Here is a 24713-nt window from a genome sequence, read left to right on the forward strand (position 1 = left end):
AGAAAGAAAAAGTGAAATCATCAAACTGTTCTTAAATGGAAAATCTGGGCTCTCTGCCAATTACACAATGTGTTTCAGGTGCACTGTAAATAGGAACAATAAAAGGTGCAGGGGACAGAATCTGAAATGTTAAATCTCAGATACACAAGAAAATTATTTGATGATGTTACTTTGAAAAGAAGTCTTGGGTACCTTCCAAATTTCTTCAAAGTGGAAATACATTTAAATTTTTGCCTCTAAAAAAGTTGTACAAATCTAATTATCCCTTTTAAGAAATTGATTTAAAAATTGATTAAATTAACCCCAAAAAGAAGAAGACACAAAAAAACTAAGAAACCCACAAGGGACTTCCCTTTTACTAGTCTATTCAACATGGGAGATGCTTGGAGATTACAGTGAAATATAACAAGACCAAATTCTACAATATAATAATAATAAGCTAAGCCCACCCACCCCCAGAGTTACGTATTTGGATTTCAGGAGGCCGGTGGTGAAGTCTGGCTCACTGAAGTCAGAGCAGGAATTTGATACACATTTTGGATGAAAACTCATACTGTCCCAGCACTATGTATCAGGGAACAAATGGTGGCCAAGTCCATGTTAGGCACTGGATGCAGGGAAATTTGTCATCAGCTGGCTAGGGACCAGACTTGATGAATTTGCCTTGTGGCTGTAGGACTTTGGCTGTAGACAAGAGTTTTCTTATACATATAGAGACCAGAGTTGGGATGAAAACTGTTCTTCATTCATATAGTTAGGAGAGTGGGAAATTGTTTAAGTATGTGGTTTTTTCTTTGGGAAAAATACTTTGGCTATGTGTTTTGTTTCAAGAGAAAATGAGAAAGTGAAGAGATGCCGTAAGCATGATCAGAAAGTAGTTGTCAGGAGACCCTTTCTGAAATAAATTGAATGAATGATGGCACATCCTCTGACCTAGAGCCCTGTACTGCTCAGCTCAGCTCACTCTGCTCCTGTCTCACCCTCTTCTGCCGTAGAACAAAGGGGGTTTGTTCCCACTGTGTTTGGGGAGCAGTTGCTGACCTGTGCACCTGCACAGTGCTGTTTGGCAAGAGCCAAACTCCAGAGACAAGGGGAAGGGTTAAACAGTATAGATCTCATGGAGCAGTGCTTAAACATGTCCTAAGCCTGTTTAGTTTACTAGTATAGATGTAGCCTTGGAGACCAGAGACCAGATGCTGTGCATCTGCTGCACTCCCTGTAAGATCAGCCCTGATTATTTCCACACCCCATATCTACAGGGAAGGCCTGTAATAAAGCAGTAATCACTTTACTCCCATCCTCACCTGAACCACGAGCCAGATCTTCATTTCAGTAACCCTTGGATAAATCAATAATCCTTCTATGTGACTGAAATCAGACATACAATCTTTGTATTACTCTTTCTTTTGGGTCTGAATTTGCCAGTTTTCTGCCGTTAACAGGAACAGGATCATATCTCTTATCAACGACAGTTTGTTTTCCATTTCATGCTGCAATTATCAAGTTATCTGAACAACGTTTATGAGAAGCCATTTCTTTTAACATTAGGAGAAACTGGGGACACCCTAAGTATTCTTGTTTTACCAGGATATAGATTATCAACCTAGTTCCATGTGACATCCTATCCCCATAATAATTTCTGTTTTTGCTTTTGTGCTTAAACTAACACTGTTTCATGGTGGAGAAACAAAAAAAATAGGTATCACAGATTTCCTCCACTTTTATACAATTTTTTTTGAGCACACACCCACACCATGACAGTAATACCAGAGAATAGTTGCAGGGCTGAAGTTTGAGCAGTGCTGAGTAGGCCTTTGGCTACTATTGCCCCTGTACTGATTTCTGGTTTTCTGGTACCAGATCTGTGCCAGAAACAGAAGCTGCAATGCAATGCAATGCAATGTGCCAGAAGCTGCAGATCTACTGCAATGGTGAAAGAAGGAAGAACATCTGAAATGAGTTCAAATAACCAAATTAAAATGAAGAGTGGTTTGGAGAAAAGGTACTAGATCATTTCTGCATTCTAAAGCTGTTCAGGATCTTTTTCCCTCTGAATCAAAGGTAGTTGCTAACTAGGCTGAATACTGGTGAATCCAGTAGAGACTGAATACAAGCCTTTGGGCAACTAGCTTTGGGTGATCATCCTTAAGGACTGGACCAGATGACCTCCATAGGGGCTTTACAAATTCAACAATCCTGTGATTCTGTGAATTTGTAACTACAACTGTTAAAGGAATTTGAAAAATATTTATGCATTTTAAATCACTATGAAATAGGAACAAAAGAAGTTTAAAGTATGTCTCTCTTCTCTGGTGGATGGAGGTGAACTTTCTTTCCACTCTGCCCTCTCTGTTATGTGGGAGTGGCTGCATTCCCTCTCTTTGTGTAACTTCAGCATCTCCTATAACATTCAAATAGTGTGAAAATGCAACCAAAACTCGTGGGTGATGCTGACTCCACTAAACTCCGTGTCTGTACTGTCTGTGACTTCACTGGGCTCAAATTTTTATTTTTTGTTGAATGAATTTTCATGCTGTGCTGATTCTTGCTTTTAACATGGACATGAGCAGATACACAGGAAGCACTTCCCGGAATCACTCCTAAACGGATGCATTTAAAACTGCTTTGAAAATAAACTTCTAGAAGGAAATTCTATAGTTTATTGAAGATAAATCCACTAGCACAAATTAAGATATATAGATTTATAGATATGCACAACTCTTGCTATTCCTTCTTCTAAATATCAGGTAGTTTTCAACAATACAAGTCTAATTCCCAATGAAGCTTTCCCTAATGGTTTAGGTAAAACTAACAGTAAGAAACAAGACAGTTTAGTTATACAGTTATATATTTGAAGACACATATAACCAAAGATCAGATGTTTTTTGAGTACCATAAGCATCCAAAGATATGGCATAGTTAAAAACAAAAACACATTTAGATAAACCTTTCATTTATTTAGGCGTAGATAGATCCAAGCTTGTGAGCATCATAGTTTAGTCATCTTAGAGTCTTTTTAATGGCATTAATTAGTACACTTATTAAAGTTAGCACTGTCATGATATCCAAACATTTCTTCCCAAGACATGGAATATGAAAATGGGACAGTCAGTTTGAGCCCCAAGAGTGAATGTTTACTCCTTGTGACTTCAGGTTTCAGATCTGGCTAGCTTAGGAGAGGCTTAGGACTATGTCCATATTGCTGCTTCAAGCTTCTTCAAGAGGAGTGTGAGAGCAGCTTGTTCCACCACTTCAGCTATTTATTCTCTTCTTATAGACAGCCTTACATAAGAAAAAATAAGCAACAGAAAACCAACGGTTTAAATTCACAACATGAAATGCAGCTAAATCAGGAACTTTGTAAAATAAAGCACAGCAAAACCATGTCTTCCCAGGTGCTGCAGCAAGCCACAGCAGGCTAGCTTCAGGTTCAAACCAGGTAAGACCAAGGATAATGGGCAAGAGAAGTACTGGGAGATTCTGGTGATGGCACCTCTCTGCAATCACTGAATGACTTTTATGTTTCATTGTCCTTCAGCAGAAATCTTGTGGAAAGACCAAATCTATGGGAACACCATGATATAGCTTAAAACAGAATATGCATCAAACTGGTCAGTATTAATGGGCAAAGGCAGAAACAGTACTAAAGGAACCTGTGCATAGTTTTGACAACTTCATTAACACAGAATATAAGATTTAACCAAATATTTTTTACATCACACCCGCACTGTTCAAAGGAACTCTGGCATCTTCTCTACAAAGCTATCCAGTCTTCTTTAGAAGTAGTAAAAATTAAACTCTTTTCTAGATGATTCTTAAGCTCAACAGCCTTGTGCTTCAAGTAATCTCCAGCCCAAAAAATATTTGCACTTTGACCAAGTCACTCCTTTCCCTTTGTTTTGGGAAGCTACTCAGGTTGAGCTGCTCTGCAACCACGACTTTCCTTTAACAGATCCAAATTACCTTGTGGCTCTTTGTTTGCTTTGGAGTTTTTTAAAACACGATTTTACAAAAGAAATAATACTGCAAAGATAAATGTTATGATGTCACATCTTCTAGGTGTCCCAATAGTATTTCCATCCAGGGATTTTGTTGGTTTTTTGCACTCTGAGCACACGCTCAGCTAGGTGGCCACAATGACTCCCTCTTTCATAGATCTGCTCTTATTTTTTTTTTGTGCTACTGATATTTTAGATATAGGAAAGACAGCCTCTCCTGCCCCAGATCACCAATACATGATAGGTGTGTGCTATCAGCCTACAGCCTAAGCCTATATAAGTCTATAGTCCAAGGCTGGGTGGTAAGGTGCAAGTGGAAGGCCTTTAGCTCTACAGTCTGCCTCTTACCCAAGACTGACAGATCTTGAGCTTAACCTTCGAGGCCCTTACGCTCTTCTTGAGCTTTTGCCTGAGGGCTGCTGCAGGCTGCAGTTGTGCTTTAGTAAAAACGTGAATCTATTAATGTGGTGACACACGTGTTGTACAGACACAGCCACCATCCCCACACAACCCCAAGCCCTCCATGGTGCTGGAGGTCATGGTCACCCCACTGGAGCTCCCTGCCTGGCCAGAACTCGAGTGAACATCCACCCACAGGCAAAGGTGACAAATGCCACTTGCAAGTGGGAGATAGATACAGTGAGGAAGAAAAAACATCTCATCACACATGTCAGTGCATAGCATTTTATGGCATGGCTTGTCACATTTTACTGCTTATATATGAACATCCTCACCACATCACATCAACAAAACAAGATATATTTACTTCACTGTATCCCACAAAAATAACCCTCTGGCTAAAATATGCACTCACCCTTTAAAAAACATTGCAAAATGCCTCTGATTTCCCTCAGAGGGGTTTCTTTGAAAGTCTGATTTTTGACACAGCTTGTTTCACTGATATAAACACGTTAATAGTGAAAAAGTCAAAAAATTTATTGATTTGAATTCTTGAGATGGAAAAAAACCATGAAAGTTGTGTTCTGTACTCTAGGTAAATAAATGAGCGTGGTGTTTCTATGTTGCAGCCAGTGAACCATGCTTTATGTTAAACCCTTCCTACACATCCAGGAGAGTGAACAAAGCTTAGTAGTGGAAAGGAGACACAAATTACCTCCAGCCTTTTAGAGGCACAATAGAGGCTTCAAACACGAGAAGATACATGACTAAAACATCCAGAAAACCTGGGTTCAAAAAAATTATCTCAAGCTTTGTGTTAACTACTGTAATACTAAATAATACTCTTTGAGGAATAACAAGATTAGACAATGCTTGTTCATGTTACTCCTGAAGGAAAATTAACCTATTTCATGCTTATGTGCTAAACTGGGGGCACACACATGTGGGTACAAGTACGTATGTGCATGTTCACATAAATGCATAGGTATATGAGTATATTTAGACAGATGCTTTTGCGAACAAAACAGAAATAAATTACTCTATATATGCCCTTACCTTCCTCCCACTATGAATGGTCTTTTTGTTAGTCCACTGAATAACCATTTGTCATGGGCTTTACTGTACCATGAAGTTATGATTAATATTATGGCTCATGTACAGCGGGTTGAAAAACCATATTCATTTTCAAAGTCACGTTGCATTGATTAGAATTCACTGCAGGTTATTCAAATAACGATCCTCTCTTTTCCCAGGAGAATCTCCGTCTGATTTTTCTTTATCTTCATTAAAGATCCCAGGTGCAGACAAAGCTTTACATACTTCTAATTTGCATTATCCTTGGGAAGGAGGTAATTCACATGCCTTCAGTATATAGCACTTGTTTTTGTAGTTTGCTCTTTCCTATCTGTCTATTTAAATAAATCAAGAAATTTAGCCTTTATAAATCCTCTGACAATAGAAAATGCCGAATTTTATTATGCTTAGTAATGAGCACATGTATTCTGAAATATCAATTATAATTCAGATTAAATGAAACATTTTTTTTCTTTGCTCCTTGTCAGGTTTTCCTTAAAATGCAATATCTGCTCACTCTCTCAGTGATGGGAAAAGGTGAATTTTTAGAGGAAAGATATAGATTTCATATCATCCTTTGACCAATGTAAGACTATCCCTCATCAGTCTCTGAGAAATCACTGACAGGATTTAGTCTTTTTTTTTTTTTACTGGTTGGATATAGAACAGTGGAAGCACATAACATTTGTAATTGTCTGGTGGAACTTAACAGTCCCATTAACCCTCAAAATGCAGCACTTGTGTGAATTCCACATCTGTTTTCTGAGGCATAAGTTGTGTGGGCCTATGTTCTGCAACAAAATAATCTGTCTTGGACTATTTTTATCGTGAGCCTTTGTGTAATGAGTTTAGCCCGAAGCAGACTGACAGCATTGTTGACATTTCATTGAGTTTCCATCCTCAAGAGAGAGGAAATTTTAGCTAATTAAATAATGTTATAGTGTCTCAGCAACTACAAAGGCAATGGGAAACCAGACAGCAGTCATACTGTATTTCTTAAGATCACTTGTGTATTCCCGAGGTTTTATTATGCAGAAGTAATTCTTCTAACAGTCTTTAAAGCAAGTCATACATTAGATAAACTTTTCATAACTCAGCCTTGATAGTAATATTTGTAAACTGGTTAGTGTATATATGAAATGAAGCCAAATGGGGAAAAGAGCTATTAGAGAAATACTGAAACAATTATTACCTTTCATCATCTCAGCACAAATGGACAGAGCATGTTGCCCATGTGTACTGGTGGCAGAGAGACAGTGCAGACCTTTTCTCTGTTCCTTTGTGGCTACCCTGCTCCTCTGCTCTAAGGGGACAAGGGAAAGGACAGGGAAAGGACAGGGAAAGGACAGGGACAGGCTGGCTAATTGAAAGGTTGCTAATGCAGTGCTGGTCCTTTTGGGATGGTGGGAAGTAATTCTGGGGAAGAGTGGTGGGGCCAGTGGGTTTCTCTCGCCCCAGCACCACATGCTGATCCCAGCAGGACACAGGAGGTGCTGCCAGTCGCCTTCCAACATCATAAGCTGTTTCTGTGGGTGGTCAGCTGCTGACCCAAAATGGACCAAAACAAGGGGCAGCATTGTGAAATTTTATTCATAAAATAATTATGGAAGTTTTGCAGGCCGAGCCAAGGTGCCTTCCCCAGCTTCTGCATTCCGTGACTCCTGCTGGCCCCAGAAGCTAGTTGTCCTCCCTGATGTCCTTGGGGCTTGGGGTAGTGGCACGTTTTAGGCAGCACTTGCACCAGCTCACTGGCACACCAGGAAGCTCAAGCTGCACTGCGAGCTTGGGCAATGGTTAACTCACTGCTGGAAAACACCTTCACCCCACAGAGCTCCTGATGGACAGAGGAAGAAGAGGGACAGGATAAAACTGCTGCTGTGCTCAGCTTTTGAATAGGATTTATCCAAGCATGCTGGGACACCACAGTGAGGCAGGAAATTTGACCAATTCAGCCTAACCAGGACAGCAGGACAAATCACTTCCCTCAGATCTGTCCTGAGTGCAAGGCACAGCAGACAGGTGACTGGAAAGTAATTCAGCTCACCGTTCCTACAGAAAACAAAATAAATTGATTGCACTCTTCTCCATGTGCAGGAAAGCAAGTCCTTTGTTTCCAACATCTTTACTTCTGATGTAGAGGCCCCCCATCTTCACCTCCTTGTCCTGCTGCACACCCAGCACCTGTGATTACCTTGGAGGGTGCACTGAGGGTGCTCAAGTAGTGTGTTTCTATAATAACACTCTCAGGCTGCTTGCCACATCAGGAAGAAAATAATACATTTCTGCATTAATGATTTAATTTCCTTTTTAAGATGTTAGTGTCTCCCTGATAAGCAATGATTTATATATCTTGTTTCATGACTGACATTATTCTTAGATTTAAGAATATACAAGATACAATATACAAGAATATTGAAGTACAATATAAAGGAAATACAGCTGCTGAAGAAATGACTGGTTTTCTTTGCATTTCCCCTTCAGGCACAGGGTGCTATTTGCTGGTAGTTTACACTGATGGCCGCTGCAACATGTCCTTCTAAGTTCTTAGTTCATGACAAGGACATGTTATATTTGCATAACACCTTTCATCCTGCAAGAGCAAGGCACTTAAAAAAAATTAATTTAACGTTTTAATCTCCCAGCGGTGGTGATTCACCCACTGTGCTGGTGGCAAAGAAAACTCGGAAATTGTCCCTGTGCATCAGAGGCATCAGCCAGCACTAAAACACTCTGGAAGCCAGAGGGGCTGCTGAGTCCTCTGATGCAGGGGGGTGTGAGTGTGTGTCTGTGCACATGTGTGAGCTGAGCAGGGATGTCCCCATGGCCACCTGCCTCTGGATGGACTTTGGGTCTTTTCCTGCATATGGCAGCAAGCTGAGGCTTTCAGCGCACAGAGGCAGAGAGGAGAGCTCAGGATTCCTACCGTGAGCCCCCAAAAATCTTTATTCTCCCATTAAGCCTCAGGGAGTCTGAAAGATTTTATTAGCCTTAATTACGTTTTGTCTGGGATCATGAGGTCGGTGGGCTTGGCGAGCTTTTGTTTTTAAAAACCTAACTTGCTTGCCAGGCGAGTTTCCCAAGCTCTCATTTTATTGTGGTTTCCAGCAGGGGATCTTGTTTCAAGGGATATGATCAAAGTAAAGGACATTTCTTCTGGGACTTATTTTACATAGATTAGATCTCATTATGCAACTTGCTCTTTAGTCTATATTCTTTTTATAAGCTTCTGGCTATACGAATGAATTTTACATAGTAAAGTGTGAATTTATTATAATGAATACACTTTCTGAGTGAAAGGGAGGCAAAATACAGCATAGTGTAATACATTTAAGCTTCCTTATCAACAACAAATTTCAGCATTGCAGCAGTTTAATCTTATCTCAAACAAGGTTGCTGCACACTAATTTCAATGCAAATTTTCAGCTGACTTTTATTTCATTTTTAAGTTAAAAAATATTTTCTGGAATTGTGTCAAATTTTACATTTTCTTCTTAAATTCATATTTCTCAGCCTTCTTTCAAAGGCATGCATGATTTTTAAGAATTTCAAGATCTGTCCTTGATTAAGTCGTTAAAACTTGACACCTTGAGAGATCCACAGAGGTGGGAATTTGTGATGATGTCCAGCAGCTACTTCTGAGTACAAAATGCTCTGGATTAGTTCCGTTGGACAATCTATAACAGGACTGAAAACTGAAGAAATTAAAGGTTAACAAAGAACAGATCTTTGCGTACACAGGAATTTTTGTCCAGTATTGTTACGGTTTACGGACTGGCAGAAGCAGCAATCTTTTTAAAAAGCTTCATTCTAATAGCATACAAATAAGAACAGATTTTTCAGTTTTATACTTCTGTACTATGCATCTATATGCCATTCTATTTAATATAAAGTTTGGGTCAATGCATGTGTGAGCTCATCCAATGTTTATGTAAATTTCTTGCTTTCATTTCCTGAATTTCCTCATGTGAGTAAGCAGGTATGTTTTTATTATCTCCTAATCTAGTCTGATTTAAAGCAAAAATTATCAAGTGAACTAGAATTTAATTGTCAAATGGAGGAGTTTTGTGCATTTTTTGTTGGTTTAGGTTTCTATATGTGTATATATATATACATACCCTCACTTTCCAAGTAATCTATTCAGTAAGGTCTTTCAGTGCAAGTGATGATCTTAGAAATAGATTCAGTCATCTTGACCCTTTCTTTATCATATTACATAAGTGGGGAAAAAAAGGCTTTTTCTTTTTCTGTCAAAGGCAAAGTTGAGATACACTTGTTTCTGTCAAGTCACTAAAACTGGTCATTGAGCTAGAAGTGTAAGCAGTCTTAGGATCTGTTCTTGTAACTGTGAAATTTGTCCCAGCTAAAAGACTTTCTTCATTTTAGACTGAAATACTGAGGGCAAATTAGAATACCTAGAGGTTTTGCATTCCCACTGATGCTGTGGTGAATACATTTCATGGGCAGGGAATGGGATTTTCACAAGAATTCAACAACTACCTCCCTCTAGACCCACAGAATTCAGTACACCATTCGCCTTTCTGAAAAACCCACGCTTATTTTTGCAGGGCCTACTGCCCTATAGCAAATATCCACACCTGAGTTCTACTAAATGTGTACAGCAGGTATTCACTACTTCTTCCCCAAAACTGGTCCAGTCCCAAATGAAACCCAAGTACAAGCTTGTATACAAAGGGGTTAAATTCATACCAACATATTTAATTGCAATCTTATTTATAGCCTTTAAGCAGCTATTACATGTATTTCCCAGGTTATGATTCAGGGTTTACACACCTTTAGTTTATCACAGCATAAAGCAGTGTCTCAGAAAAGGAATGTTTTTCAGTTAAATGGTTAATTAAGGCTTGGAGATATTTTTTTTTCTGATCAATGCAAGTCAAATTCTCGGTGCAAGTGGTTGAATCATCTTCAGAACTCTGATCATAATTAAACCACAAGGAGCCTGTTATGATTAAATGTGGGAAGCTGAAAATACGTGAACCATAACAAAGGATCTGAATTCACTTCAAGCTTTGCATAAAATGCCGTTCAGATTTTTTAATCTTAGTATGAAAAAAGCTTTTATCCTGTACCTATCGCTTTTTTTTCCAGAATTTCTTCCAAATTCAGTTACATTTTTCCAACTTAATGATAAATCTTGGATATGTAACTGCTATCTATTTGTAAAATTTGCAAAATTCCCTATGTCTTGTGTTCAAACAATAGATTTCTTTTTATTTTTTATTAAAGATTCAGAATTCTAAAGGAAGCTCCTAAACAGTTACACTTAATGTATTATTGGTAAGTAAACATTTCTCCAAATTATGTCCTCACAGCTCTATAATCTCTACAAGGTGTTGGTACTCTACAATAAATTTCTAAAATCTATATTCTTTATTGTGCTCTAATTCTTTATTGCCATAATGATTTTTGTTTCTGTCTTTCTAATTAGACTATATAGCTTTTACAGAATAGCTTTTACACAGGATATTTGTTTTTCTGTTTGTGTAATTTAATCTTGAATGCTTGTAATCACATCACATGCATATCTAAAAGGGACCAAATTCTGTCTCACCTTGGTAAAATTCGCTTTTTAAAACAATGAGTAGGAAATATAGGAATTTTTGAAGGAATATCTACTGCTAAATAAACAAACATCTAACAGCCTCCCCCCACCCAAAAAAAAAAAAAAAAAAAAAAAAAAAAGCCAAGAAAGATGCTCAGTGTTAAATTCATATAGTTAGATCAAACTTTGTGAAATTCAGTGCCGGAGACCTGAGTGAGATGAAGCTGCACAAAGTCTGAGCAGGGTCTACAGCATCTACAAACCAGGAGTGAATGAACCTGCACGGGATTTTGGTGTTCATGTCTCTCTCTGCCAACAGCAACACCAAAGAAGGCTGGTTGGAAGACATCTCCCCTGTGGGCACAGCCAGAGGAGAAAAAAATCCTCCTCCCTCCCTATTTCCTGTGCAGGCTGGAGGGGAATGGGTGTGCACCATCTCTACTGACTTGTGGTGACCACCAGGCACACAGCTGCTGGCCTAAGGTCCCACACAGCAGCTCCCAGCTGGAGCAGTGGATCCACGAGAGGTAGGCAGAGGGGACAAAATAGCTCAGACAAGAGAGAACTTCAGAGAGAGAGAGATCTAAAACACTGTTTTCTTTTTTGAGTCAGACGCTTCATTTCAGTCCTTTTTTACATTTCTAATTAAGACCAGCATTAAAGACCTAAAATTCCCTCCAGGAAAGCAGTGTCTCAGTCAAAGCAGACTGTGGCACAGTCCTGTGCAAATGTTGGCTAATGGAGGACTGCAGAGGGAGAGCCTGATGCTCAGTACACCAGCTTGAGGAGTAGCTGACCTGGGCTTGAGGTTCTGTTTGTTGAAGTTAAACTGCTCAATAGAAAGGAACTAAAATTTCTCTGACTCAAACTAAGGACCAGAGAAGAAAAGGCATGACTACAGGAGCATTTACCTGCATAACAGCAGGTGCCCTACCAGCCTGGGGGTTGCAAAACTCTGATGGCTTGCTCATATACTTCCTGAGTTTCCTCTTGACACTGCTTAAGTGCCTGAATCCCTCCATTTTTGGTACTTTTATCTACTTTTGGTAGTTCTGTTAAGGCCTCTCAATCCCAATTTGCTGAATCCAAGCCCTGTACTTCTCACTTAGTGAAAAGAGATACTAAAATAGGTATTGATGGACTTCTGTCTTAGCGATCCTATCTGTGAAGGGATGGTAGTCTCTGTGCCATGAAAGTTCCTGAAATAGCATCTCCTCTCCACCACCACCTCCTCACAGCTGAGGGATGTGCTACTAGAGCACAGCTGGCTTTCCTCACTTCAGGTTCAGGAAGCGACTCTCTACAAGCCAAACTACTGGGGCTTGTTCACTGTATTTTATAGCTTAATGGACAACATATCAAGGGGAAAATAATCGTATTTACATTTTTTCTGCTAAGTGGAAGGAAAAGGAAATAGCATTCCAGAGAGTGATAAAATGAGAATGAATTCATTATAAGAATAGAGTGGCTAGGAGATTTTTTTTTATTTTATTATTTTTATTTTTTAATGAATAAATAACATTTTCATCCACTAAAAATAAAAAGTACATAAATAGTATTTGCCTACAGATCATAGATCATGAAATTCTTCCCATGTAAGAATCCTGACAGAATGATCCCATTTTACAGGAAATCTTTCATTATGTTCAGGATTGCTTACCTGTAGTAATGAAAGCCAGATCTTTTTCCAGTTAAGCCAGTTGCAAACCTTCTGGTTTTTTCAGCCATCATAAAAATTGTCTAATCCATATCACAAACGTGCATCCTCATTTAGCTGGCTCTGGATGCAAAACTGGTTACTGTCACACTGAGTGCTCATGGTCAAGGTTCAAGTAATGGCTAATGCTCTAAGTGAGGCTACACATAAGTGCATTTTAGTTTGGAATGCATTGTCCTAGTTGGTGAACACAGAACAGCTCCCTAGCCATTTAATTATCTGAGATTATAATGATCCTAACTTCGAATGGGATTTTCTGACACACCTTCTGGTTTCTGAAAAGCAGTGCCCTGAAGCAAAACCAAGTTTGTTCTCTTTGATTTTTTTTTTTTTGTGCATTTTTTAATATTTCTAATTCAATTCAATTTTTACACATTTATTATAGTTTCTTCACAATGCCAGTTTATAGTTAGTTTCCCTTTTGGAAGCACTGAACATATGAAAATAGGGTGCACACACATGAGGGGATACTTACTCATGCAGATAATCCAATTGAACTCGGTGAACTTCCTGAAGACAGCATTACTCATGCAAGTAAGTGATTACAGGACTGTGTCACACAATGAACGGTGTGGGCCTGATTATCTTCTCACCTACACTGGTTTTTACATCATTACAGTTGCACTGGCTCCAGTGGAATTACTCCTCATTTTTCCTAATGTAAGAAAACTGAGATTTGCACACCCACTCAAAAAACTCGATGATGATGATGATGATGATGATGATGATGATGATAATAATAATAATAATAATAATAATAATAATAACAATAGTAATTATATCCATGAATGAATGGTGACTCAGGTACAATGCAACAGAAGTAGATCTGTAAGTGCATTTCTGTGAAGATCTTGCTATTAGCTAAACTCATTGTGAAGCCTGATCCCTATCTGTCTAGGGTTGCAGACAGCTTAGAATTTGACATACAGTGCTTATTATCAATTCTTTCTGACTCTGGAGAGAAAATTTACTTAAATTTGTTATCCAAGAGAAAGGTAAGGAAAATGTTCCTCCATTCACTTTATACATAGCATAAGACAAGCATAAAGGGAATTAATTTAAAATATTTTCAGATGCCATAAAATGCATGTGTTCTACAAACAATTTCAGGTGGTCAAAACCAAGGATCCTTGACAAACTTATCAACTCAGTCATAGAAAATGTGTAGAAGCACCACACAAGCCCCTCTTTAGACAATAAAAGTATCCAGAAAACTGGCAGTGAAGTGTTACAACCCAAAAGAGATCTTACTTGCATCCATTTTCTTCAGTGGGCATCTCCATGGAAAGACTTCATACCCCTTCTTCCAGGCAGTTTTGTACACCAAAGAGAGTGAGCATTTCCCAAAACCCATGCAGGAATTATTCTGATTCTACATTAAATTCTCAGAATTATCAATTTTGATAACTTCAAAATTCACATTCATGTATTTGCCTAATTAAAAACTCCCTGGATCTCCAGCATGATTGCTTTGATGAATTGAATCCTTCTAGTCCATTTAACATGAAATAACAGACTTGTGTTGATGGTGCTTTTGTTCTTGATAGTAGGAGAACTTGTTACTGAAAAATTAGCTACTCACCCTTAAGTAATCACTAACATTCCAGCTCCTGAATATAAAAATGGAGAAAGAGCAGATGGAAACAAACAAAAATTGTATTAATAATACATAACTAAGTGATGCCTACAAGTGATATTTCATCAGGGCAAAAAATAGGAAAACTACGGTTTTCATTGGGCCTTAATGTATGTATCCCTCTCTAATGCTTCCATCTTCAAGCAGTTCTGTTTTATTGACACAACAACACAAATTGCAGAAGTAAATTGAATCACAGGCTCAGAATGTAAAAATCAATGAGAAATAATTTTGTAGCACTAAAGTGAACAGTGTAATGCTAGGTATTCATTTAATTAACCATGAGCCTTTCCACATAATGCACAATCATTGCCAGCTTTTCAGCTCACGGTTATTCCAGGAATAATGGGTTTGGGATTCATCTTTAGAAAACCTGCATTAATATTTGAAAGCATTTAAATCCATTAGTGGGTCATCTGAACACTGCAGGTCACTTTTACATTGCTAATTGAAACAATAGTAATGGGTTATAATCTACTATCTAATAATGCCTGGAGTGTTTTACCGCTTTTATATCTGCAGATTCCAGGAAATATGTAAATTTGTTGCTGAAGTGTTATAAAATATGGAAATTTAAATGGCAAACATGAAGCTATTTCTTTTTATAAATTTTAAAAAAAACCCACTCGCAGCATTAATAAACTGAAGAGTTGCGCTATATTTTGATGTCAGGATAAATTCCTTTCTATAGACTTTGCAGTGTTCATCGCTTCTGCACTGTAGGCTTAACATCTGGCATTCACATTTTCAACATTGCCATTAGGAGAAAGTGAATATCATTAAACCAGCAAGTAAACAATCATGTCATTGTTTCCATATGCAAGCTATACATTGACTCAGTCTGCTGTGTTCTGACAGCAATGTGTTTTGTTTTGGTTAGGTTTTTCCCTCCATGATTTGATGCAAACTTTTTTTTCATGGGATTTTCTGTTTCTCCTGCATGTAGAAGTAGCCATACCATATGGAAGCCTGAATTTAGGGTGGCTTACTTTCAGTTTTGTGCTGCTTTTCTTTTTTTTTTAACTTTTTTTTTAATTAAAAGGTACTGAAAGGTAAAGTTGCTTTACGAATCTTTCAGGTAATTGAATAGAACACAAATTGATACTTAAACCCTCATTTTCGTTTTTAATTAAACAGGCATCTTGCACATTTACCTGCATCTTCATAGACTTAATTACAGTCTGATTGGGCAAAAAGATCCTGAGAAGAGCATCTCATTACATCTAGGTAGGCTGCACTGGCAGGAATGTGTGGCATGTGTATAAGAGGAGGCATGTGTGTTAGTGAACATGCTTAAATAATTTACTTGGCTAATAAAAAATGGATGGCATGTTTGAGGGAAAATTGTGGATCATTGTATCACCTTTGCACTCACCACTGGAAAAAAAATCAGTCTGTAATGTGGTGCATGGGAGAAAATAAAAATACATATATATTGTGGGCAACATTTTAACACAAACCCATTAAACTGGGAACAATTCTATATTCAGCAAGGTAAACAAACTTCTTGCTTCCTAGTGACATGTATATTGCCCTGACATGTGCCATTCTGTTTGGAAAATAATGGCTTTTGCAGGTGAATAAACCCCACAGCTTTTATGATTTATTCCAGAGTGGTGTGATATTTGGTCCTCTAAGAAGAAGCATACAAAGCTCCCTTCTTGCTTTGCTTTACAAGGGGAAAGGGGGCTGCAGACAGGATCTTATTCTGTAGGTTCTTGTTTGAGGAGACAGCATCATTACAAGAAAGCTATAGATTCATTTGTATATTTTTTTAGTATATTTTTTTAAGCAATAGCTATTGATTAGGGCTGTCAGACTCTGTCAGAGGCAGAGTCCTTCCTATTCAGTATCTCTTGGCATGTGAGGAGGAAGACATACAGTTTCTTCCCAGCTGACTGGTATGCCTCTCCCCAGGAACTGCTCTGTGATAAAGCCTTCAGGTAGGGCTAGCAGAGGCAAGAGGGTCCCAGGAGATACAAAACCTCCTTCTACCCCAGCAAGAAGTAATGCATGAGTAGGCACTCCAGCACTGTGGAGTGAGCCCTCCTGCACTCTGGGGGGGCTGCCCTGCCACAGTGATGTTGCTGCAGTGTGAGAGGGGGGCTAGTTCATCAAGATAAAAAAAACATCACCTCTGGTTTTCATTGCTATGCAGAGGAGATATTAAAATAATCTCCACTAGGATATGATGAAGATATTTAGAAGGCAGTTCTTAGCTGAATTTCAAAAATATGCAAAGGCAAGAATAGCAGGAGGTGCTCATGGGTAGATAGCCTCAGCTCTAACTGGCCATAGTCTAGAGTGGCATGAGAGGCACCTGCTCTGAGCCAAGAAAAATGTTATCCACAGAGACAGATTGCTCTATAAATTACCTAGAGCTATAGAACATGCAAAATTCCCAAGACACCACCTGTTACTCTCTAACTTTACTTCAGCATAGGCCAAATCTTTGTAAACCCTCTTGTGGTTTTACAGGTCCATGGGGATTTAGGGAACCTGCTAGTCCCTCACTGCCTAGCACATCTCTTCCCTAGAACCACCTTGTAATAGCCAGAACCTCAAAACCTGCCATACAGTAATTGTAAATAACATAGGTAGATGCTTTGGCTAGAAACATTTCCCCTTCATTTTCAATATATCAAGTAAAAAAAAGCATGGATCATGCATATAGGCAGGAACTGAATGCTAGTGATGGTTGATAAAGGCCTTCCAGGTTATCCAGTAAACTATCTTTGAGCTCCATCCCTGTGTGCTGGAGATTAAGCTGCCAGTGAGTGCAGTGTTTTCAGCTTATCCTCACATTTGTGCTTGGTTGAGGTTTTGTTTAACATTGGAAACCCTAAACAAGTGACTGTTCTGGATAATATGGTTTATGCTGTTGGCAAGCTTGCAAGAGAGCACTTATTAAACAAACAGTTTTTATTGTTTTTAAAAGCTTTAAGAAGGCCTTTTCCCCCTCTTCTTGGAAAGGAGAAAGATCTGTAATTCCATGTAATTCCATGGCATGGAAATATTGCTGTACTTAACAAGGGCTTTTTTCTTTTAAAAATAAGCACACTGCATTGACTAGATAGCCAGAACCTTCTATATCTTATATATCACAGGTTCAAGCACAAATGCAGCCATGCACCACCATGTCTGAACACTGGCCTTGAGAAAAAGAAGAGATTTCTCTTCTGGAGAGGTGTGTGTATCATAAGGACAGTCAGTGTTGGCAATCTCAGCAAAGGAGCAACAGGTAAAATGTGGAGACAAATCTTGTATTTTAACCCCAGAATACTTTTCCACATGCTACCATGGATATATTCATACATATATGGATATAATAATACAAATGTATACAAAACAATACTGTTTGAACAGTGAGTTCAAACACTGTGGTCCTTTCTCCAGCAAAATTCTCCTCTGAACTAAGTTTTGCTTGAGTGATGACAGCGTTTGTCGCATAATAAAGTCTTTAATTTGCTGCAATGTCAATAAGGCACCTTGTCAAGGATATTACACTTAATTAAGCAATAAATAAACCAGACCCACCCTGCTCCAATCAGATAAAACTTGCCTGGCTGCCCAGCTTTGGAGGCTGACAGGGTTCAGGGACTGTTTAGGTGAGTCTGAAGCGAGGCAGGGAAGTTAAAACTTGCCAGGCAGTAACCCCGTGAGCATGCCAGTGACAGTCTGGGTGAGATGTGTGCCCTGCCTTTGGAGACTGGGAGAAACAGATAGCTGAGTCTAAACAGAACTGCACAAGCAGCAGACAGAGTCTCAAGAGAATTGTGTCCCTGTTGAGACATTTTCCCTTGGTAAAATTAGCAAGTTCAGCTTCAGCTGTGCAATATGTTGGCCAAAATCTCAAGAAACCCTGGAACCAATTTATTCCATCTGGAAACTCGTTTCAGCTTTTATTGCTTTCAACTTTTGTTCCACAGCAGATTCTGTTTCCAAAGAGAGGTCTCTGCTGGTACTTTGTCCTTCAGGATTTTTTTTTTTTTTTATATTTCCAAAGCATATTAATTAGAAAGTTCAGAAAAAAAATAAAAATAAAAATTTTAAAATTTTAAAAAAAGGAGAGAGAAAAAGGAACAGCTTTTTTTTCTTGCCAGTTATTTTCTGTACAATAAGATGTTTCAATGGAAGCTCCTTTGCAGGCACATCTCAAATATCAACATCAGACATGAGATCGTCTTGGAAATCTAAATAATTTCTTTTACCAAGCAGGTATTTTTACCTGTTCTTTATATTTGCCATTTAATGAAACTACAGCGGAGCCTTTCATTTAACCATTTGCCATTAACAGGAAAAGGGGACAGGCGTGGAGAGGTACCCAGTGTCTGTTAAAAACAATCTGTGTGTATTCATTGCCAAAGTAGTTAAATATTCCTAAGTCATATCTGAACATCTGCTTCTGGTTTAGTGCTTTGATTGAAATTATTTTAAATGTGCTTCTACCTGAAAATGATTTCTTTTAAAAGGTGAAGGCTGGCGGTGATTTTCTCACTAAGAATGACAGCACTTCATCAGTAGAGCATCCCTGGCTCTCAGGAAATCCACCATCTGCTTACTTCTCCACTTTTTTAAGGAATAGAAAATCTGAAAACTAAACAGTAACAGGGAGGGAAAAAAAAATTAAAAAATAAAAAAAAAAAAGCAAAACCTGCAAGTGAACAATCCTAATAGATTTCACATGCAATGTGTTTCTCTGCATAGTTCACCAATTTTCACAGCAACTTGTTCTTCTAAACTGGTAACCCTGGGTTGTCTGCTAAAAGTTTTTCACCCAGAGATGCAACCTGTTCTGATGAATGCTGACAAATGAAGTAAAAAAATTATGAATGAAGTCTGCCACCCTGGGCTAACCCGTTTGTAACTCAGAAGTAGTTATTAATAAAGATTTTGAGTGAAGGGAGGCAAGATGAAGGGAACATGGACAAGATGAAGGGAACATGGACACAGATCCCAAATCTACATTTGTTCACAAGGATGAGATTGAAAGACGTCTCTGAAACCATGAAATGCAAACTTTTACTACAGGCAATGATACAATTACTTGTGTAAGTGATATAAATGTATCAATGTCCATTTGAAAGCAAGTTATGATTTCACTCTTACCACTTCTTATTCCAGCTCCTCACTCCTTTATATGCTTTTAACCTCTAATATTTTTTTAATTTCCAAATCTATTAATTCGTGGACTCTCTATTCAGCATTCAGCAGCATCTTCCAGCTGAAAACATTTTTTCTACTTACTGACTGTCCCTCTCTCACCTCCAAGAGTGCAGAAAGCCGTCCTGTTCCCCCGAGGTTCTTGTTTTTTAGATTATAAGCAAGGGGAAGCAGCTTGTTCCCACCCATACAACAGGCTTTCTGCTTCCACATATCCTATTAATGCCCTGTCTCTGCACATGTTCAGTTCGAATTCAAGTCCACTGCATAATGGCAATCACAGGGAGACATGAGTCATGCTGATATCTCATGGGGAGGTAGTTGCTCTTTCCATATCTTTCCTTAAGACACCAGGTCTATGTTCTTCATGTTTGCCTTGGCCAAGGTCAGTGATGTCCCTGGGATGACTCACATGATGGGTTTGTACATTTAAGTGAGTATAGGCCATGAATCTGTTTGTGAAAAGTGGCATGCTCACCCCATCCCAGTGGTTCCAGAATAGATTATCTCCAGTTTCTATTTCTTATTCTGCAGGAACACAATCTATGTCTCATGCTTCTCTTCACACTGGTAGGGGCTGTCCTGCTGAGAAGCAGGTTGCACATCTTTCACCTGCCAAAGTCTGTGACTTCACACTTGCTGTGATAAAAAGAAAATTAATCCTAAATGCTCACAAAAATCACTGCCATGGAAGATGTGTCTGAAACCTCTGAATAAGAGGTAGACATCACTGCACATCTCCTCTATAAACAGTTCCTTCCAGTTCCCAGTCTAACCAAATTGGATTAGGTATGTTAAAAATGAGGACGTGAAATTGAGGGAAGAAAGAAAATCAAGCTGCTATTCAGCTGAAATCCTCTAATCTCTAATAAACTGGATATTATAGCAAAATTAAAAAGGAAACATATGATGGCAATATTAAGACCAAAGGCCATTAGTAAAGAGAGTCACTGCCAAAGCTCACATTCAGTGATATCTCTGTGCTAATGGACATAACATTCATTAGCACACCCAGGCTCGTTCTGGCTCCTCTTAGCACTACACTATTTGTTTTATGCCTCTGCAAGTTGTCTTTCCTTTCCCATTTTCTCCATCACTAAACTGAAAGCTATTTGACAGTTTCTGGCATCTCTATTAAATTGTGGGAAACATGGAAATTATTAACTTTTGAACCACAAAACTAAAAACACCCATGCACATTCTGAAGCTGAAACAGGTTGTGGATGAGGTGGCTTTTCTGATAGAGCTCACAGGGGCGGTAGGAGGGCATGGGGAGAGAGGGAGGCTGACCCCATTGGCTGAGATTTGGGTTTTGCTGTTGTCATTAGAGATCAAAAGACTGTGATCACCTTTCTGATTGCTCCTTCTCTAGTAAACAACCTCGAAGTGAGTTCATTAAATATTAAAAGGCCCTGGTATCTATTAATGTTATCGGACACGTGAAATATGCCTGATGGATTTATTCTGCTGTAAAGGAACCATATCCCAGTGTCTCTCCTGGGACCATGCTCCAGCTGTTTAAACTATAATTCCATCACTAGGAGGAATGGTTGAGGCTGACCTCCATGAAATGTACTCATTGTTGCTCAGCCTGTGAATTGTAAATGAAACCTTTTGTAATAATGTTAAAATATGCATGCAGAGGAATTAAAGCATTGGAGGTCAGCAGCGGAGCCTCGCAGTGGGGTCGCTGTTGGCTCAGAGCAGCTGGTGGCTGCACTCCAACAAAAATGATACCCAGAGGTTGTTTAGGGGGCTGGCTGTGTGCATGACTGGGCTTGACAGATCTATTGCTGCATCTCAGTGAATCTCAATCTGGTTTTGATTGTCTTCTGCCTCAGTGTCGGTTGTTTTGAGCACCTTGCTCTTTTGGAGGAGCCAAGTTTCTGGTTACCTTGTCCCCGGTTCAGTGCCAGAGCTCTTTATTGCCCTGCGTGGGATCATTAAAACGTTATACCACATTTGAAGCCTCAGCTTTCCACATATTGATTTTGTGCCTGCTTTCTAGTTATTTATGGCATGAACACTGTCTACATGTCCATGAGAGAAGGAGCATATGCATAAATTCCAGCTAATAAAAACAGTGGAGCTTGGGACAGCCCTTCAGTCTAGAGTCTGAGGGAGGAAAAACCAGACAATGCCAGGATGAACCTTGCAAGTTTCTGAAAGTATTAAAAAGTACCTTTGCTGAAGCTGGAGCAATGACCAGGAGGTCTCTATGCTCTGGATTCATGCATTTGGGAAGACACCTGTAATTCGATTCAGTGAGACCCTTACACTATTCCTAGTATTCTGCTTTCATGACAGATTTTTTTTTTTCGATGCTTTACATGCTGTGAGTCCTCAAATGCCTGAAGTGTTTTAAAAGCTTTCCAAAAATTAAGTGCTCCAAAAATTCTCTGATAAGGTTTAATACAGAGAGATAAGTGGCAGCTTCTCTGCTGGGCTTACCAGCAGTCAGTCAATGCCACGTCTTCAGTGTCAGCAGGCAACTGAATTGCATATCCCAAAAGTGAGGCAAAGGCTTCACCTTGGCATTGCCTATGCAAGGGTTTCACCAATTTAGCACCTTTGCTGTCATGTTCTTCAAAATCCTCATGTCACCTCAGATATCCAAGTGAAATAACCGGGTCTGCAAGCTTTGAATAATGATTTTCTACACTCAGGGCTAAGGACTAAGAATGGGAGAGAGGCCTTGAAAGATTAGTCCCTGATATTTTCTTTTTGGAGATCTAAATTTAAATTATGAAAATGAATTTTCCAGTCTCATCTGAGTCATAATTTTCCAGAAAAAAAATCTTTATAGTATCTGGCTCAACATGATGTTTCCACTAAGATAAACTGGAGACATTGCTGTCCCAGACCAGTTACTAGAAGGAATAGGAGAAGCAGTTTAGGATAACACCATCTGGTTTCTATTTTAACTCCACACCTGTTGAAAAGGGAAGGGAAGGGAAGGGAAGGGAAGGGAAGGGAAGGGAAGGGAAGGGAAGGGAAGGGAAGGGAAGGGAAGGGAAGGGAAGGGAAGGGAAGGGAAGGGAAGGGAAGGGAAGGGAAGGGAAGGGAAGGGAAGGGAAGGGAAGGGAAGGGAAGGGAAGGGAAGGGAAGGGAAGGGAAGGGAAGGGAAGGGAAGGGAAGGGAAGGGAAGGGAAGGGAAGGGAAGGGAAGGGAAGGGAAGGGAAGGGAAGGGAAGGGAAGGGAAGGGAAGGGAAGGGAAGGGAAGGGAAGGGAAGGGAAGGGAAGGGAAGGGAAGGGAAGGGAAGGGAAGGGAAGGGAAGGGAAGGGAAGGGAAGGGAAGGGAAGGGAAGGGAAGGGAAGGGAAGGGAAGGGGACTTTACTGTCTGAATAATCTTTACAGATTTCTTTAAATTATTTACAAAACTTTCATTGACTATAGATAATCCACTCATCTGACAAATAGAGGAGGCTTTTGTTACATTATTCGTACAAGAAAAAATCTGAGAATTTTGTCAGGTCTTAATCAGGTGTTGCCCAAAACAGGCATATAAGGAAAAAATAACTGAGCAGCTTATCTTTAAAGCACTGGCTTTGTTCTTCATAGGGATAATACTTCTGTACAATATTCCTGTCACAGTTTTAAGATTGGCTTCCAAAGGTCGTGCATTAAAAGTGTTGAGAAGACACATGCAGATTATTCACAGCAACGCAGAGGAGCCTGTTCAGACAGTACATGTTAAGATCTCTTTTGATTTTGGTTACACTGGCTCAGCTCTGAAGCTCTTTGTACTGAAGACAGCGTGTCTGTGCCCATTGTGCAGTTTCCAGCCTCCACTGCCTGTGAGCAATGCCATGAACAGCCTATGAAGGTGTGGACAGCACTGGGACAGCACCAGGTGACAGCACACTAATACCTCCTGAGTCTGTCACTGACTCCCTTTGGCCAGAAAGGAAGAGAAATGAAACACTGCAGGGCTCTGCATCTTTGCAGGCTTTAGACTAAAAGAAACAATATGGGGTGGGGGGGAACAGATTTTCTTTTTGATTTTTTATTTAAGCAAAACATCTGAAAAGGGAAGCTTTAAGAAAGAGAAAGGGATTCTTGATAGTTATTAGCCCTCTGCTTAGCTTTACCCTTTCCCAGATGTTTTTTCCCTGGGGAATTCTAGCAGACAGACCACGGATCATCACAGCTGGCATCTGAACAGCGCTGTGCAGTTAATAATGATTCACAACCACTGCTCCCAATCTCGCCGGCATTTGCCTCCGTTAGGACAGAGCACAAATGTGCTTGCAATTAGAAAGGAAGGAAGAATGTAACAGAAATGCTGTTTCTTTTTAAACAAGTAAGTGTAATTTTTCATGTAGACTTGGGGCTGTGCCCGCAAGTAATTTGCTTTTGTCAAATGGAACATGAAAACCACGCACCCAGTCCTGCAAATGATTACTCACAAGCACAGCCTCTGCTAGCACAAATGCTGGCACTGGAGTCAAGAGCAGTCTGGTGTGGGTAAGGATTACTCGTATGAGGAAGGGCTTTCAGGATTGGCCCCAAGAGAGGTATGTGAATACTCCTTCATGGGACATAAGCTTCAGGGAACTCAAAATAGGTTAATTCCATGCCTGATTCATTCCATGGACCATTTAACGAGAGCCTCTGGAATTGTGCAGTCAGTAATGAACTGCCAAGAACCAAAAGTAATCACTGCTGCAATTATTAAAATTTACACTTGGATTCTGTTACCTTTGCAGCAAGTATGGGTCTTTAATTAAGTGGCCCAGAAATCCAAGGACTTCCCACAAAGAGCAGTACTTTCAAAACCACAATTCTTTTACTTGCTTATTGCCCAAATTGTTGCACAAAACTGCTGTTATGTTAGTTTGTTTTCTTTCATTTTTTCATGGGGTCTTTGCACACTGGAGATGCATGAAAAGGCTGCTATATCAGTAGCAATTATGGGTTAATAGGTCATGTGGAGGCTACTTTTTTGTTCTAAGCACAGTGGGTCTGGGCACTCTTCTGGATCTGAAAACAACTTCACATTTTCGTAGGGGAATACAATGCACTGCTCTATAACTTTTGTGCTCCTGAGCCATGAAAGGTGTGGGCACATCCTTTTTGGGTAGTCCTGTGTTTTCATTGCCAATCATGAAAACTTAAAGCAGCTTCGGCCTGTACAGTGCTGAGCTTTCTGGCCCTGATCC

This window comes from Cyanistes caeruleus, chromosome 1, assembly GCF_971803275.1.
Source record: "Cyanistes caeruleus chromosome 1, bCyaCae1.hap1.1, whole genome shotgun sequence".
In the NCBI taxonomy this organism is placed as follows: Eukaryota; Metazoa; Chordata; class Aves; order Passeriformes; family Paridae; genus Cyanistes; species Cyanistes caeruleus.